Below are 18,613 nucleotides of genomic sequence, written 5' to 3'. Positions count from 1 at the left end.
TACATAAATACAGCATGTCTTTTTGGAGAGACTCCAAAGTAGTGCCACTCATTACCATTCATAGACAGTAATATTGAAATATAAGGTGTGTCACCAAAGATCTAGAGGTGTAAAAATGTATTTTAAAACAAACCTACAGATAAAAAATTTTTACTTTCAAAGCAATTCCTCTGGAATAAAATGCGTTTTCCCAGACATCGTGCCATCTTGATGTCATTCAGATCTTCAAAATAGGTTCTCCTTATGATTTAATTGAGTTTAGAAAATATGAACAACCACAGTGAGTCAAAAAAGGTAACCATTGTTCATGTTGTTCTGCCTAGGAACTGTCAGATGCTCAAAGCATTGTGAGCACACATTATCCGGACGATTATACGCACAAGTTGTCTCACCACATTTATTTGGGAAACCCCCCCTTTTGCTGCTAAATGTTGCATAAAATCCTAAATTAAAAAAATTGTGGTGTAATATGCAGAAAAAGAAAATTAGTACAGTAATGTGTTAGGAATGATTATAGCAAGAGGTTATAGTGAGAAGTTGTCCAAGATTAAGTAGGTAATAGCATCAAACCAAAAAGCTCATCTGTCCATAGTGAGGAATGAAAGTCATTGTTTTTGTTCTTTTTAAATGATTGTATATTTTATTGTATTTTATTTTTTGTACCAGTGGCTGTTAATGTACTTTAGCCTAGCCTACACCCTCTGTATACTTAAACATTGAGGAGTGCAGGGTGTGAGCCTGGAGGTTTTCATTTCATTCAAATCCCTAACACAAACACAGCATGTGAAAAACCATGTGTGCTAGTATGCATCTGTGTGAGTGTGTGTGTGTGTGTGTGTGTGTTTCTGATTTGTGTACCTGACAGGAGGCCAGTCATAGAGTATGCGCTGGTCAAGATTCAGGGTTGAACAGTCAGCTGCACACCACCGAAGGGGGAGCAAAGAAGAAATGATCAGCAGAAGAATGTGAAAAATCTTTTTAAATCCCAGAGTTCCCTCAGAGAGCAAATTCATCTGCGCAAAACCACAACGGCAGCTGGTTTCTATGAAGATGGCACAGCAGCTTTTTTACCACATTTAAAAAGGAGAGGATGAAGAACCAAATCGATCCAAGGTGACCTCTTTCCATCATTGTTCTGCATATTTTGCACAACAACAATTTCTGAGGCGTGACTGAATGCTCTCCTTGCCAATCACAATAAAGCAAAAGCAGGCGTTGTATTACAAAGATAAACATGGAGGCTGGTAGGGAGAATATTCATAATATAAAAAAGCTAATGTGTTATTTAGTGCAAAAGTAAGGGATTTTTTTTTTACATTTTTTTTCTTTAAGAGACATACATACCTACCACTGTGTGGTGTAATGATCAATTGAGTCATATGGGTAAAAACAAATCATTACTTGAAAGTGTGCATTTGCAGGCAGGTTCAGAGAGATGAGTTAATTTCCTATTATTAGATACTATTGACCATTCTAACAAAGGCAGTAATACAAGACTTGGGAGCCCAAAGATTGATTTTAATACTCCTCTGAATCCCAACTCTTGGACCACACACTTATGGACCAAGACATGTTTGGATGGTAAATGCTCCCTGAGCACTGCCGAGTAGTCCAAATGCTCAGGCTAACGACGCAGTTGCACAATGTCCTCTCTTTTAAGTGTATTTGCAAGTGTAGATCTGTGGCATGATTTTAAATTTTCCTTGCAGGAAGTAATAAAAAGCACTTTTTTCTTCTTTTGGTAAGAAAAAAGATGTCTTGGGAGCAATGGAATGAATTTTATTTCCGGCATGTATCATGACCACAACATTTAATCATATATCAAGGCTCAGAATTCACGGAGTAGTGAATGCCTATTGATTTTCTGAAATCTAACTTAGTGGCACTTCTCAAAGCGGCATACTGGGTGTACAAGGATAATGTTAATGGTGAAAAAAATTGAGAATATTTTTTGTTTGTTTGTTTGTTTGCTCTGCTACTTTCAGGTTAATGCAGGATGATGAACTGAATGAACTGAAGAGTGGTGCCATTATGAAATCGGACTGTTATACTACATTGACACAAAATAAATAAATTGCTGGATCACTACCCTAATCTTCACCCTAAATTGATGCCCTTATTCAATCTCTATTTCTGTCCCATGCCAACAAAGGTTTTATGGAATTCTGTAATGCATTTTTGTGTAAGCCTTTGAGCAAAAAATGTCCTAAAATGACTGCTAATGGAAAATAAGCAATTAAAATAAAAGTGAGCAATGGCCTAAAACGTTTTCCTGGCACTGAATAACTTAAACAATGACAACGCTTGATTGCACGAAAAGCAGCATGCGTCTTGAAATAAGCTAACCTAACCTTAGTAATAACACTTTATAGATACAATTGAAAATAATTGATAAACAATGCATTATGCAAAAAAAGAAGAATGTCACAGCAAAGCTGTAGTAATATAACTCATTTTATTTTACTCATTTTTTGGAAGCCATAGTTTACTAACGTCTGGCTCCGATTGAGCTACAACCTGAGATTTATTTGAGATTTACTGGGCCCTCTCGATCAACAAAGACCCCCAGATTCATTAAAATCAAAATTGTCTTGGTAATTGGTGACCTTACAGCATCAGCACACACAGAGCACAGACACTGGAATTGATATTGATATGTCCCTAATTTCCTGTACGTATTTTCTTCTCTAATGAGACTGCCGGCATGGGACCCAATTTTCCTTGAGAGACTGAAAGTAACAAGAAAAAAGGCCACCGAAGCAAAATGAATACTTGGAGGTATGATAAAGAGCAATGCCAAGAATAACAAATGTTTATATTTTTGTTTTCTAGTGTGTGTTTTCGAATGTTTAAATTTTGGAATAGGGAAAATTCTTGACAAGGTCAGGAGCAGTCACATCATCATCGTCTTGAACGCCCAGGTGTTGTAGTAAAAATGTTACCAGACAGTACCCGGATATGGTAAAAACTTGAGCTGATCTTACAACCAATGACGGTAACAGAAATGCTTTTGTCCTAATTACAAACTACAGAAGTATAATGAAAATATAATCCTATAATCTGAACTGAATTGCTCACCTAAAACATTGTTGGGTTTTGTCAGACTACAAGACTGCTGTTTGTCTTTCATGTAATAGGTCACATTTACTTTTTGCAGCGACTGATGGCTTCAAGTAAATGCTTCCAGTGTATGTTTAAAACATTCCAACATTTGCTCTACTTACCAGTGCCCGAGCATTATGCGAAATATAGATGGAGTACGTCCATGTTGGTAGTCCGCGTTTCTCTCTTCATCCAATCAAGAGGGCTTAAGCGAGGCAGTGGCGTCCTGAGGGAGGGACAAACATAAAAATGGAATTTATGAGCAAGCCAGAAAGAGGGAGGAGGGAGCTGAGTGAAAAGGAGAAACAAGAGGACTGCAGGACACCGGAGGGACAAATAAAAACACATTAATTATTCACAGCCCCAATCAAACATTAATATGTGTGTGTTTGTGTGTGGCTATGTGAAGGCAAAACAAGGCTCGTTTATGTAGAAAGCTCAGTGTGTCTTTCTTTGCTGCAGAGCCTTCACTAACTGGAACTATCATAAAGTTGATGTCACAGGAGGATTGTCAATTCACTCCCTCCCACCACCACCTCCCCACCGCAATGCTTCCTAACAATCAACACTGTACAGTGCAGACTATACTTAAACACATTTCGAACACCAAACTACTGTTTGGTTGGACTGTAAAAATCTCCACATGAGAAGCACAGTTGATATAAAAGGTGAAGGAAGTTAAAAAAAAAAGTAATAGTAATGGCACAGAACGACATTTAGATCTTTGACCGCATCTAAAAGTTATGTGATGTAGCAGCAATTATAAAATTATGAATGTTTACTTGTACAATGCTGGTGCCATATTTTGCAAATGTATTACTGTAGTAAGTGAAGTCCAAAAGTTGTTTACAATCTCAGCATCAGTCATCATCCATATCCAAATTGTACAATAAGAATGTGATCGAATGTGTGGAATGATGATAAAATGCCTTTCAGAAAAAATAGAAAAAAAATGGACTGCACTACATACAAGGAAATGAGTCGAGATTCAAACCCAGAACCTCATTACCTCAGTACATCACTGAAAAGAAGGATGAGAACCACTGCATATGAGACCATGTGCAAAATATTTGTTAGTCGCAGCCCTAGATAAAAAATTGCAACATCTGATTAGACACAAAACATTTCAATATCTCAGTACATTAGTTGTACTTTTTCTTAATTCGGTATTTTCAAACCTTTTCATTCAGTATACCTCATGATCAGATGCAAGAAAAATGTACTTTGCTGCATGTCATTCCGATATAATCGAGTGTCATGGAATAAAGTTTTGCTTTGTTTTTCGCATCAAACCACAGGCAGAAACCTCTTTCCAGCCACAAATTCCAAAGCAGTTTCAAATTACCCAGATGTGGCCTTTAAAAAGGAGTTCCAGACTGAATGATGAATTTCAAGGGTTACGTAACACAAACAACTAGATCGTGCTTAGTGTTATGGCACTAAGTGAACTCGTCTGTCAATGACTTTAAAGGCTATTTGATCATAGATTGAAGTGTAGGTGAGCCAAGCACAGTCATCACTTTCTACATGTTTTTTTTTTTTTTTTTTTTTTTAAGGAGGTGGTGGGCATTCACTCTCACACAGGTGAAATTATCCTTAACTTCAAAACTTTCCATAGCAACGTTCAAGTCATTCAGTGAAAGGAAAGTATCTTAGGTTGTGGTCAAAACAAAAGGTACATCTGCAATTTATGGATTTGATGACATTCATCAGTGTTTGAACTCTTGTACTCGATCTCATTAGGCTGCACAGTTGTACCTTGTGCTCTAGTCTAGATGATTGGTTTAGCGCACAAGGGAAACATCATTGAAATATTGGAATTCAAAGCAATGTTGCATTCTGGAACTGCAATTACAAGGCAAGTGTGGTCCCTGGGATCTTGCTGCAACAAGTCTGCATACCATAAGCCTTTGAGAACACACAGTATGTTTTATAGGGACGTCTGTGCAACAAAAAACATTAAACATTTCCCGGCATGCATTGCTGACCCAAAATTACAGCACCAATGTGACACTCCAGGCCCTTATGCAAATAAACAACCGGAGGCAGCAAAGTGCTTCCTGTAGTGAGAAACTAAAAGGAGGGAATCAAAACAGTGCAAACTTGGCAGACTTTTATAAACAAAGTTCAGCAGTGAAGCAATAAACTAGAAGGACCACATCTACTTTATCTGACAGAACACCTAAGATCAACTGATCTTTTAGTTTCAAAAGAAAAACTGGAAAAGCACTAAAAAAGTTCAAATCTTCAAAAAGGTGGAACACTTCTAAACATGTGTTTAATAGAAAAATGATACAGTTGGCGTACCACGTTTTTATCAGTCAGATGTGGTGAGGACTGCTCACATTTGTCCCTGAATGGATAACAACAAACTTTCTTTATAACCTTCTTAAAACCCGATCTTCACATAAATCTTCAGTTAGAGGTAATACCGTTAATTGACAACAAACCAATTAACCAATTAATCAATGATTATTTTTTATCATTAAAATTGTTTGGAGAACCAAAATAGTCAAGTTGAAATCAATTATGTTAATAATCGATTAGTCTATCAACTGTTTTGTCAATCAATGAATTGAATGTTAAAATTTTAAATTTACAGCCATTTATTCAAAAATGGTAGGTTTTTTTTTTTTTTATCAAATACTGTAATGCAGAACGAACACTGTTTTTTTTAAAATAAATTCTGTGACTTATTTGGTCCGTGATGCCAAAAAATAGGCAAAAATGTTGTTAATTTCTCCAGAATCAAAGCAAATGTTTGTAAATGTTTCATTTTGATTCGACACAAAGCAAATCTGTCTGTTTCATGAAGGGATAAAAAAAATAAATACATCTTGAGGACAGGCAAGAGGCTGAAACGATTAAGACAATTTTTGGTCTTGAAAGATTAATCGATTATCAAATATAATTGATTATTTTGATTATTGATTAGTTGTTAGTTAATAATTGCAACAAACATTTTCTTCATTGTTGAAGCACATTTGTATTGGTCTGTTGAACTTGTGAATCTACACATTCGCCACACTTTTGTTAGTACAGTGGTAGGGTTAACATGCAGACAACCAGGTTCAGTCGGGTTTGCTCATCTCACTAAATTGACTCACTTAAAGAGTAAGTCATGACTATCCCGTGAAGAGTAAACAACTAAAGACCTCTAACAGCAAGTCATACATTTTACATTCTATAAGTACAACAAGGGGCTTCAATTGTCCCCAAAGATCAGAGAAATCCATAAATCCATCCTTAGGCATTTAGCAAGTTGCGCCGAATAACAGTGATGAATTGACTCGGGATGCTAATATCCTCAGCAAGCCAGCTTACAGTTTAAAAACCGCACTTCAATGCACAATGTCTCCTTGCAGATATTTAAACTCATATCTTTATGTGACTAATTGGAGGCTTTGCACGACAAATACTCAAGTCCAATGAGGGTAAACACTTTCAATTTAAGTCTAAGTTTGTACTTTGTGGTGAAAGTCCAAATCCAGAGTGCTGGGAGTTGAAATGAAACCAACTAAACATTTACAGATTGCTATATTTTCCACATCATGACTGCAGTTTTTAAAAACAGACCAAAATGAAAAATCCAAAATGAATTTTCCACAGCCGGGTGGAGGGATAGCAGCAGAACAGCATTTATGCTCTAAAAGGGTGAGTCTCCTTAGTAGAGGGGATAAGGGGGTCTTTGGTGTAATTACAGGGCTCCGCTGTGGGCATAGAACCACTGGCCCTCAAACACAAACAAGCGTTGCAAATATGAGGGTGACGTGTACACACACACATTTACAAACAGTTAAACGTGCAGTTTCAACAGCCATATGGGGGAGGGGCAGTAACCAGAACCACTTTGTGTCACAGCAAAGGCTGACTTCTGACCCATTCGCCAAGTCGCCAAGTGTCTGCTGTTGTTTGCGCGTGTGCAAATGTCGCTGGTAAGTTGGGGGTCCAGCTCACGCATGAATGAAGGCAACAGCTGCATCGTGACCCCCTTCTTGTTTCATTTTACATGTGTGCAGAGTGTAGTCACTGACGTTTACCAGACGGCGAACCGAGCTTTTAAATCCAGAGAGCCTGTGGATTCCTGCCAGCAGTTTGATCGGCCACTCATCCATTTTTCCTTCCTGCCCTTCCCTCTCAAGGTTTCTCGTCATTCCAGTTCTCCCGCTGATCCCAACAGACTATAAACTCTTCCCTTTGTCTACAACAGAATTGCTTTTTTTCTCATTAAAAGTGAAGGTCTGTAAACTCTCATAAAATCAGCCATTTCTTTCTACAACCCTAATTTACAGCCTCGCTGCTGCCAGTCTCCCCCCTTCGCAACTCGTGACAAAGCCCATCTGCTACCAAAAATATGTACAAGAAAGCAAAACTGAACAGGAAGAGGGCCAGAGCATAAATGTTCAAATTGGCAAATGGTTGTGCGTAGTGAAGGTATGCTTTCAAAAATGTACTACTGTGTTTTTCTGTCTTATGAGTTAGGATGTGTAAAGCTTGTTACACAACAGCAGGCAACCTTCTCAGATCACTCTTGGCTTTGTATACACTGGCTAAAAGCGAAGGCCGGGTCCTCGACATTTAGATGTGCGCCAAATCCTCTACAAGATGGCCAAATATAGCTAACAAGAAAACATTCTTGCTGATACTATGTTTTTACAATAAATTTATATAGGCCTGGATAAAAGGTTGACCAAATCAGGTAAGTCGACTTTGGATATAGGTTGACTAAAAATATCTATGAAAAACTTCTGCCAGATTCATGTTTGCACTAAAATTTGTGCCACCTTTCTTGCAGACATAAATGTTGCTGCAATGTAGGAAAAAAGGACTCCCGTCAAAAAACAGGGGCTATCACAAATTTGGGATTATTTTCAAATAGAAAAAAAGGACAAAAACAAAGTCATATTTATTCAGTGCTAGGTGGAAAAGGCATACCACGGCCACACTTTGGGGGGAAAAAAATGGCCAAATGGCTAATGGCATTTGGGTGCTTAAAAATACTTCCTGATTTTATTGTAATATTTTCAGTATGTGCATCTTCCTTAAAAGCACTATATTGTAGCGGTACTGTTACTACGAACAAGTTATAGTGGCTGGGTTTATGTCTTCTAATTTTAACCAGTAGGAGGCAGTCAAGCAGGAAACGCTCAGTTATCGGGAGGATAATTGATTTTAAAAAGAATCAAAAGTGGAACCTCTAATGCTTTAAAACTTTCCAAAGATGAGCTTTACGATACCACTCATAAAATTCAAATGCATTAAAAAAATTCAGGCTATATTCACTCTTGATAATGTACAATAACAGCTGTGAATATAAAGTCATTCCACGTCATAAAGTTATCATCCACTTTATAAAGATAGTACAATCAGAAATGATAGCCTAACCCCAACACTTAACTAAACCTCAACCCTAACCTAAATTAAACCTATACTCTAAAATCCAGGCTTCACCCTCAAAAAGAGGTCTGAACAAGTGGTCTGAACAACTGTCCAAAATGTCCTCACTATGTCAGTAGAAAACTCAAATCAGTTCTCACAAGTAGAGCCGTACAGGAACACGCACATAAACACACACGCACACGCACGCACACACACACACACACACACACACACACACACACACACACACACACACACATTCGGAATGCTCTTTGGCTTACACATTGTGGTGAATCAAGTGTGAATGGGAAAAAATAACTTGTGTAACAAAGTTAAACTAAATGACTGTTTGCATGAATGTACAGTTGTGTGCATTTTATACATTACACTTGCACTGTTGTGGTTTTTCTGTGGGCGGGAAGGCTGGCAGAAAAAATGACCACAAAGAAAAAGAAAAGCAGGAATTTTCAGGGTGCGCCAAAGAATCTTAGGCATGCCTTTTTTTTTTAGAAGACTTGGGGGCATGAAAATAATTGTTTAACTTACAGGCCTAGGAGTTAGTGGTGAGGGTGACCATTTGCTAGCATTTAACCCTGTGCTTATGTGAGAGCACGCCAGCGCATGATGATGTGTCACTGTGGATTGTGTCATAGTCTAAACACTTTCCTGTGACACAGGAAGTTGTTAAACTACTTTGTGGGAAACCCTGATAAGCTCTTCAATCACAAATGTGGTGGATTAAAAGAGCAGACGTTCCCAGACTTCAAGTTAGCAATATTGAGGAGACGTTTATGAAACACAAGCCAAGACGCTCTCCTGCATTTTGAAACTTCGGGAGCAAGTGAGAAGAGGTTAGAGTATGCTTTAACCCCTCCCTCAGTTCCCAGACAACCCCCCCCCCCCCACCACCACCACCACCACCACCCTCCCCAACCCCCACCTCTTCCAAGCCTCCTCCTCACTTTATCAAGCCCCTCTTCTCGGAGGGTGGGGGGAGGTCAAGGAAGCAGAGGAAAAAGTACACCATGAACACACTAGCACCAAGCTAAACATTCTGATGCCCAGACTCAATCATTTAGACCAGCTATTTCCTCAAACGCAGCAATCAAATAGAAGAGAGAGAGAGAGAGAGAGAGAGAGAGAGAGAAAAAAAAGAAATTTTACAGAAGAATGGGTCAGGGTTTAGTGTCATGGGCAGATGATCACAGATTAAGCATTTTTAAAGAGGAAGTCAAATTAAAGAAATGTCTTTATTATATTAGATGCAGGCCCACTAGTATAAAGTATCAACACGACATTGTGATTAATATTGTGTTTGTGGGGTATGAATTAAGCAGCAAAGTCAAATTGTTTTCATCCATCTCAAGGGGCAGCCATTTTAACGAACCCTCAATCACAATCACGGCTCAGAAGGTCACAATGACCAAACTCAAAACAACAGGTGAGCCATTGGTTGTTGTCTGCGCTCTGAGCAACTGAGATGTCATTTACAGTTGACAGCAATTGGAAAAAATGCCTCCCTTGAGATGGATAACAGGTGAATTTTGCTGCTTAATTCACATTTCACAAAAATCAATATCAATCACAATATTGTGTTTAACTCATGGAACTGCATACAACACTTTATTATGATGAAAAGATGTTTACTTGACTTCCCCTTTAAAATAATGTTTATCCCACATTTGAGGTTATAGTTATACTAATGGTGGATAAAGTTTTGAAATGATTTTAATTGGACTAATTTCTTTACACAACAAAAAACAGATAGGAGAGGTGTGTGGAGACTGTTAAATGTTCATTCACTCTACGTACAAAATCAAAACCTAAGTTGTAAAAAAAAAAAAAAAACAATGGTCAGTTTTCCCAACATGCACGTGAATAAACGTGCAGGCGAGAGAGGAAGTAGGGCAAAGAATAGTCATATCCTATATATAGTTGAAATGTGACAGGATGTCCAAAGGGAAAGGAAGTCTGAGCATGAACAGCACACATCTGAAACCGTGTGTGTTTGCATTTATTTATGCATCCTCAATGGTGAGTTGCTTCAACATTTCACCAGAAAACGTAAAATGTCACACTGCTTTGACATTACCGCAAACACGTCTAATGTGATCGCCTGCCGCATGAAAACAACCAAGAGAAGGAAAAGAGGTCCTGATATGAGAGGCGATCAAAATGGGTACCAGAGCAAAAATGAGACGTGAGGAGAGAAGAAAGTGGATCAGAGCGCTAGTGTGACTCATCAGAAAAGGAATGTCCTGTCGTTGCCAGTGGAGCCACAGACACCACTGCAATAGTCTCCCCCCCAGCTTTTACAATCATCCAGTCCCCTCGCTCTTGTTTTTCATTTTTCCACAACTGTCTTCTTTTTGTCCTTTCAGTGCAAGCAAGGCATTCTAAAAGACACTTTTTACAGCAATGATGCCCTGTCAGTGGAATGTCAAAATCCAAATATATTGACATAAAGAATAGCGAAGTTGACTTGAACACAAATTTATGTGAAAAATGAGGGGGAAAAAAAATCATTACATTTATGTGTTGCTGAATGTCTTAGGCTATTTCCTGGCTCTAGAGCCACAGCTTGACAAAGTTTCGTGGCAATCAGGTGAATCGACTTTGAGTCATCATAATAACTAATGAACAAACTGATGAAATCGTCTCCTTGGTAAAGACAGCCTACTTATTGGAGACACCACAGGATATGACAACACAAAAAATGAATGTGGTGAGAAAACTAAATGACCACAATCATGATTTCCCATTCTCACTGTGTCCATTCATCCAATGAGAATGTGCTCTCACTGAGGATTTACCTCTAGGTGGTTCAGAAAAGTCCTAGCCTCTGTCTTTATATTTAGACTGTGCTTTAAATTCAATTTTTTTTCCACCCTCACAATACAGGAAATACAAACTAATCAAAGCCAAACTGTCTCCATCCTAAAATTTTGAGGCTTGAACAATAAGTAAAATGTTATACTTCTTATCAGTTAATTAACAAGCTAATGTAAAAATAAGTTCATTTCAATGTTAACACAATATTTAACAGGCAGGATGTTCTTAGACAAATAACAGAGATGTTTTGATGACTCTTTTATGGAGCCTTCTTTGACAGTGAGAATACATGTTTTCGATAAAATTCCATCAGTGGAGCCTTTCTAAATACAGTTAATGTGATCAAATATTCAAAACAAAAGCAGACAGTTAATCTTTTGATGCTTTGAAGTCTGGACTTAGGTTTCGTGAATGATTTTGGCCATCCTTCAGTGCATTCAAAATTATTGGTGATTAACGCTTTGATTGTGTCACAATTCGATTTAATTCTGATTTTTGGGTCCATGATTCCATTCAGAACCAATTTTCAATTCAAAACGATTCGCTACAATTAAAAATGATCTCTGCTTCAATCTTTTGATGTGCAATGAATCATCACACTATTTCAGTCTGCTTAGCAAGACTTAATCATTTTGCAAGTATTTCAATCCCACAAGTCAATCTAGAGGTTACCAAAACAACACCCAGATAGATTGGAAAAAGATTCCAGGGGGTCAAAATAGCATGTGCTAATCTATACAGTAAATAGCCTCCTGTATGCTATCTAATTAGCAAGGTACTGAAAATCACTGGGCAAGGGTTACTTCAACAGTCTTGCTGATTCTGTATGCATTAGAGACACCCATTAATAGCTGAACATTTGCCAGTCAGCTTAAATGTTCCTGTAGATCAGAGCGAGGAGGGAGGAGGAGGAGCTACTCATTGAAGAAATCCATCAACATGCACCACAGTGCTAATTTGCAGACAAACCTGAGGCCTTTACACAGCTTTTGATCACTTTCTAGCTTTGATGTGGTAGGATGGTTATGGCAAAGTCACAGAAAAAGAAAAATTGGCTGCTTGGCTGTTTAATGACCAGGTATGTGTGTTTTCTCTAATTTACTCATCTACAAGGAGCAAATAAAGAGTTGATTTTAACTGTGGTGCTATTCACATAAGGAATCTGTTGCTGTCATCTCTCAATTCGAGACCGCGCGAGCTACCACCATTAGTGAAACAAGTCATCATTCTGCAGAAAAATCTAAACAAACACAGAATGTTCATTTCATCAATATGTTCAATCATATGGAAAAACATTGGAGCTGGCCAAATCAACTTCTTGGAACATTCTTGAAAATGAAGAACACACTGGGAGTTCAGCAACACCAAAGGATCAGGATTACTATGAACAATGGGGGCTGACTGAAAAAAATCTTTCCCTGGTAAAGAAAAACACATTCAGATTCTTTGGCACTCTCCAGGAAGTAGAAGATTGTATGTGTAAGACAACAATCACGTGAATGCACACTGTGTTTACCACAAGATGTAAACAATTAGTGAGCCTCAAAAACAGGAAGGCCAGATTCCAGTCTGCGGAACAACATCTAAAAAAAAGGCCTTTACATTTGTAGAACAACATCCTATGGACAGATGAGACAAAGAAGAGTATGGATAAGGATATGAACTGCTCCTGATCGAAAACATATCACCTCATCAGTGAAGCATGTGGTGGTAGTGTCTTGGCATGGTTTGTTTGTATTAATTGATGAAGTGAGTGATAACAAAAACATCAGCATGGATTCTGGATGGACAAACGGATGGACGGGCGGATCCTGTTAATTACTTGAACCTTGAACACATTTGATGTCATTTTCAGGTCGACGGCAAGTGGAAAATTTTGTTTTAAAAATAAAAATTGGAAGTGAAAAACAAGTTAGAACAATTTCATGACAAAACATCACACGTTTACTGCTGAAAATAAAATAGATTCAGTCAAGTATCACTTTACCTGTTATGCTATCCAGTGGCTAGTTCAGGGGTGGGCAAACTTTTTGGCTCGAGAGCCCAGTGACTTTTAAAATTTGACAGCAACAAGATGAAATACATATTTAAAAAACTGCAGTTGTTAACAGTGTATATCAAACATAAACATAGCTAAAGTATTAATTTAATAACATATACTTTTGATTGAGAATCAGTGTTGTTGATCATCCACTTTAGCCAGTACATTAAAGTCTAGAGGTAATCCTCCACGGTTTCTTGGCAAATAAGACATACAGCCTTGGGCCAGACTATACTAAAAAATATATATTTATGCATCCATTATTTCTTAAACACCCGGCAATCACTGTCAGCTTTTTTTTCTTTGGCATTGCTGCAGGTGGGTTCTGATCTGACCAATAGAAGAGCGATAATTGATTATCATTCTTATTCGCTTTCTCTGTGCCTACTGGTGTTGGAATGTCTGTCAAATCAAGTCAAAATGAAATGAATGGAATCATGCAAACCAAACCTTAATTCTGTGTCATCATAGGCGGGCCGGATTAAAAATACCTACGGGCCAGATTCAGCCCGCGGGCTGTAGTTTTCCCATCCCCGGGCTGGTTTGTGGGCTGACAGGCTTCCGGACGCCACGAACCAGTGGTGTCAGTGTCCAATATGTCTGCGGCTTGCTTGTTGTCATGTCAGTGAGTGGCCTGTATGTGAGTCACTTCAGGGAAAGTTAACTTTCGTTAAAGGTAAAGTTAACTGAAGCTAACACTACAGATGGATTATAAGTGATGAAAGACTATTTGAGCACAAACTGCAAAACGAAACTGCGAAACGTAAAACAAAATATGGATTATCAAATGCCAGTTATTTATTGACACATCGGATGGGTCTGAGTGACCGACTCAAGAAAAACTCCACAAAAGGAAATCAGCCAACCATCGAAATCCACTGATTAGAAGCAGGTGGATGAAAATTGCCAGAATGCACAAGACTAGGCAGATGGAAGCATAAAGTCCCCCCCCCCCCCCCCCCTCCCCCTTGTCATTTAGTGTCCCACCCTGCAGGATGAAGGGGGGCCCTCTGTGCGCCTTCTCTGTTCAAACACACCTCACGGGTGTCTGCTCCCTGCAACAACAATGCAGACACACATATTGCCGCCTGGCTAACAGTGGCTTACACAATAAGCCTATTGAGGGTCAATGAAACACACTGCACCAACAAACTGCAATGTGGTCATTTTGCCAAACTGACAGCCTGCAAGGAAGCTACTCTCTGCTGTCTTGAATTCATCATTCATCTATCTAGTCCAGTCAGGGGCTACACATCTACACACTGCTTTGGTCAAGGGCGGACAAGCTGTATTGTTTCACAAGGGAAACAGGGCGGTGATAACAGATCTCCCTGTTCTTTATCGGATTGCTCACACACACATTGACACACACACACACATGCATGCATGTACAAATACACCTCCTTTCTCTTCAGCTTCTGTGCACGTTTAACCACAAGCACAGTTGGGCACATTTAAAGTATGGCCAATATAATTATATCCAAAAGGAAGGAGAAGAGACATCCACATGCTTTGGGTTTCATAAGGTGGCAGCCAGCGTGAGCTTAACAGCTATTTTTGTGCACAGTGGCACACAATCTTGTTCCATCGCTAAATTGTTAGTTGTATTAAACAGATGCACTTTTATCTGGCTGATGACAGAAAAGAGCTGTGTGCAGTGCTTGTCCCAAAAGGTGGCCGATAAATGCCTAAGGCACTTACTTCTCAGTCAGCCACTCATGATGCATAGAAATTGTTACAAAGCCAGTGTGTGTGTGTTTTACGATGATGTTAAAACAAATAAAAAGAAAAATGAAACCAAGGGAGAAGGATTGAACAGAAACATCTAGCATTCGATAATGGCATATTTGGACAAATTTGAGCAAACAACACAACACACAGACATAAACACACACATTGCAGGCAGGTCTGAGGCAAGCCAGCATGGGCAAAGATGTGTGTGGGCGTGGGCGTGTGTGTGGGTATGGGGGGTTATAAAGATGACAGTGCACCATTTCTTCTACTGTATTGTGACACTGTCACTTGTTTAGATCAATCCAATGCTCAGGTCAGCTTTGCCTTAAAACACTGACTTTTGACTACAGATTAAACAGACAATAATGTATGCAGAAGGAAACCATGCAAGTCTTCATTGTAAATGTATAAATGACTTCTGGATGCAAAACAAGATGTCGCCAGGAGAAAGAACCTCAGTAGAATACCCAAAAAAAAAAAAAAAAAAAAAACAAAAAGAGCAAGATGCATCCTTTGGGAAATTTTGTAATTGACATCTATGTCAGCATCCTTCTCCAACGACAACTGAAATGCCAATGCCTATGGTCCATGGACCATATACAGTATGACACTGTGAAAGCCTGTATGCAACTCCAAAAGCATCTGACGGAAGAGTTAGAGATAAAAACATTGAACCCACAAATCCTCATATAAGGATTTGGTTGGTCAATACATTGTATTGTATATACATAGTATAGCGTCCAGACATCGATCTTAGTACTGATTCTAAACTATTTCAACTCTACAAATAATGAAAGCGTTCTATCACTCAATTTCTCGATTTTAACACAAACAAGGAAAGTAAGTGGCTGCATGTGTGGACAAAACAAAAAAGCATAATAAGTACTTTCTCATGGGTCAAGCATGCCAGAGATAGACTGGGAACAATTATCGCTGGCAATACCCATTCCTGCTAGCACTGTGCAACAAGTGCCTGAAGCCCGAACAACACTGTGAGGAAAGTCAAGTGTCTTACTTTGTGTGTTTGTTTCTTAAAGACCTTGTTTGCCCTGACACGAGAAGCATATGTGGGGCACTCCGCACTCTCTGGATGAAAGCCGCAAGATGTGTTGAAATGTTAGTGTGTAATGAACTGTTCTGATTGCTGTTCAACGTGATTGCACACCAGCTGACTGGGCAAGAGGCACGTTACACCAGAAAACAATCATCCACACTCACATAAAAACTATTTGTGAGTCTTCAGTTAACGTGCATACAAGTTTTTGGAATGTGGGAAGAAACCATAGAACCTTGAGAAATGATAACATGAAAGCTCTATACAGGTAGGAGAGCTTGGATTTTAACTCAGCTATGAGGTGCCATCCAATCGTCCACCATTGTTCTACCGTCACATATAATATGATATCATATTATATTGCGGATGAGTTGGATTTGACCAAGAATGGCCTTATTTCAAGGTATCACGTTTCATGAGACTATCAGCTGCCGATTCTTTAAGCATAAAATAATCTGACATTGTGGTAGCAATTTTCGCTATACTGCAGCAGTTTGACGTATTGGTTCGTAATGATCTGCATCCAAGAGAAAGATGAGTACTCATATGGGTATCAAACTGAAAGAATAGTGGTATTAAACAACTCTAATAACCTTATACTTGTAATCATCTTTGTAATTTTGATGCACATTTAGCATTGCCTCATGTACGTTGTACTTGACATTTGGATCATTATTTAAAATGAAACTAAAGCTATTAGGACAAACTTTCTAATCTCAGCCCCATACCTCTCAATCCTCTCGAAAACAAGTCGGTTGAGACAGATAGCCAGTGGTTTCATGCAAAATAGTTGCTAAAAGTACAGTACTATGTATTAAATAAATAAGTAGAGATGGATTTGCCTTAAATTCTAATATGTGCAAATGCGCACATAATGTTAAAAAAACTAATTTCAAACAAATATGTGAAACTGGCATGATGATTATTCCGACAGTTCATAAATTCAAAACTAATGTCAATTAGCGTTTTTTATTTTTGTCTTCATAGAGTGGATGATTGCGCAAACGTAAAACAAACATCAGCATCCGGTCCTTATAGCCCAATATGTAGTTACGTGTTTCATCCACCTAAACTGGAAATTTAAAATCACAGTTAGCTCCATCTGCTAGTAGTAGATTACGATGTGTGACACGGATACTTCTCAAACATAACTGTTTAATTTAAATTTTAAGCAACACGTTCGTCAAAACAAGGGAAAAGTTCAGATTGAATCCGTCGCTTGTTTAAGGGAAAACTCAATCGCACATCACACAAATCCCACGATGGGAGTCCATGAACGCCCCATCTGAGGCAGTAGCTTCCCGACTCTCGGCCGCGACCCGTCAGTCCGCAGCACGGCGGGCCCTTCCGAGGGGAAACGTAATCGGCACACGAGCGAATATCCCACTTTTATGCATTTCAGAGTAAAATGTGCAGAAGAGAAGAAAACCGGTCAGCTGCCATTAAAGCGTCCATTCCTCACTCACCTCCACTCTGGTGCGTTTACGTCCTTACACGATGTGCTCTCAGTCCAGATTTTTGCTCTCCTCACCTCCGTTTCCTCTCCGCGTCTTGCTCTTTTCCTCCAGCCCACCCAGATGCCGCTCTTTCTGGTCACAGGCAAGCTGGGACTCTGCTCCGGAAGCAAAAAAAAAAAAAAAAAAAGCCAGGGCTCCTCCCCACTCTCAGTGGAGTTGATATCATAAATCTCGCGCGCACGCACGCACACACACATACATACACATTCCTGTAGAAACGTCAGATTTTTGCGAATTATTTTTATTTTTTGAAAAATCCTATTTCTAAGCTTTTGCAGTTTTACTTGAAGCAATATAAACAAATGAAAAATAAATATAATATTTACAAAATAAATAACTGATTCATATAATGCAGCAACGCACGTGTGCACACCTTAAAAATTATATGTGGCTGTGTTCACATATAACTGTGTCCTCTTTGGGGCTGTCAATCCTTAACTGGAACTTGGGTTAAGACAAAGTGAAGGTAATTATGAACAGTTTGAAAGCAAACATAGCCTATTTGACTAGGAGCTGAACATTGGTTAATCAAGACTCCACAAACACAATATTAATGAGAATATAATTTAGACTATTATTGGAAAACATTTCTGACCTGACTTCTCTGTAATTAGAATTTTGTTAATTAGACAAAGATAGACAAAGATTTTGTTTACCATCAACCAAATAGTGGAAATTTTAGAAGCTTTTTATTGAGCCTTCTTCAGGATTTAAGAAACAAGGGAATCCTGTCAATGATTTTATTGTCAACAAGAAGAATAACGCTCATCAACATTTAATATACAGTGGTTTACATTTCCATTCATCATTTTATTTATATTGTAATGTATGATGCACTAATTTATTGAGATACTGTACACACGAATGGGTATATGATCAAACACATACTAGAGGACATACAGTAAGAACCAAGACAAGGCTATTTGTCTGTACGATCCACACGACAAAACATCA

General features: G+C 38.6%; 1 protein-coding gene and 1 long non-coding RNA gene across 5 annotated transcripts in view; one reads left to right on the top strand and one right to left on the bottom strand.

Annotated features, from left to right (window-relative positions):
* Window positions 1–17,743, bottom strand: part of apbb2b (amyloid beta precursor protein binding family B member 2b) — a 50,347-nt gene extending 32,604 nt beyond the window's left edge. For all 4 annotated transcript variants that reach the window (XM_088419653.1, XM_088419652.1, XM_088419655.1 and 1 more), the window contains exons 1-3: window positions 17,609–17,743; window positions 3,225–3,328; window positions 859–916 (exon numbers count right to left, since the gene is read on the bottom strand). The gene's annotated coding sequence lies outside the window, so the exon portion shown is untranslated. The remainder of the gene's footprint in view (window positions 1–858; window positions 917–3,224; window positions 3,329–17,608) is intronic.
* LOC148421117 (uncharacterized) lies at window positions 2,649–7,289 on the top strand. Its single transcript, XR_015866162.1, has 3 exons — window positions 2,649–2,778; window positions 6,964–7,037; window positions 7,122–7,289. It is a non-coding gene; the product is annotated as an uncharacterized LOC148421117 (long non-coding RNA).
* Window positions 17,744–18,613: the final 870 nt, after the last annotated feature.

The sequence above is a fragment of the Hippichthys cyanospilos genome, chromosome 7 (genome assembly GCF_059441005.1).
Source record: "Hippichthys cyanospilos isolate Australia breed blue-spotted pipefish chromosome 7, RoL_Hcya_1.0, whole genome shotgun sequence".
In the NCBI taxonomy this organism is placed as follows: Eukaryota; Metazoa; Chordata; class Actinopteri; order Syngnathiformes; family Syngnathidae; genus Hippichthys; species Hippichthys cyanospilos.
The sequence above is the reverse complement of the archived record's forward strand: the minus strand, read 5'-3'. Positions and strand labels throughout refer to the sequence as shown.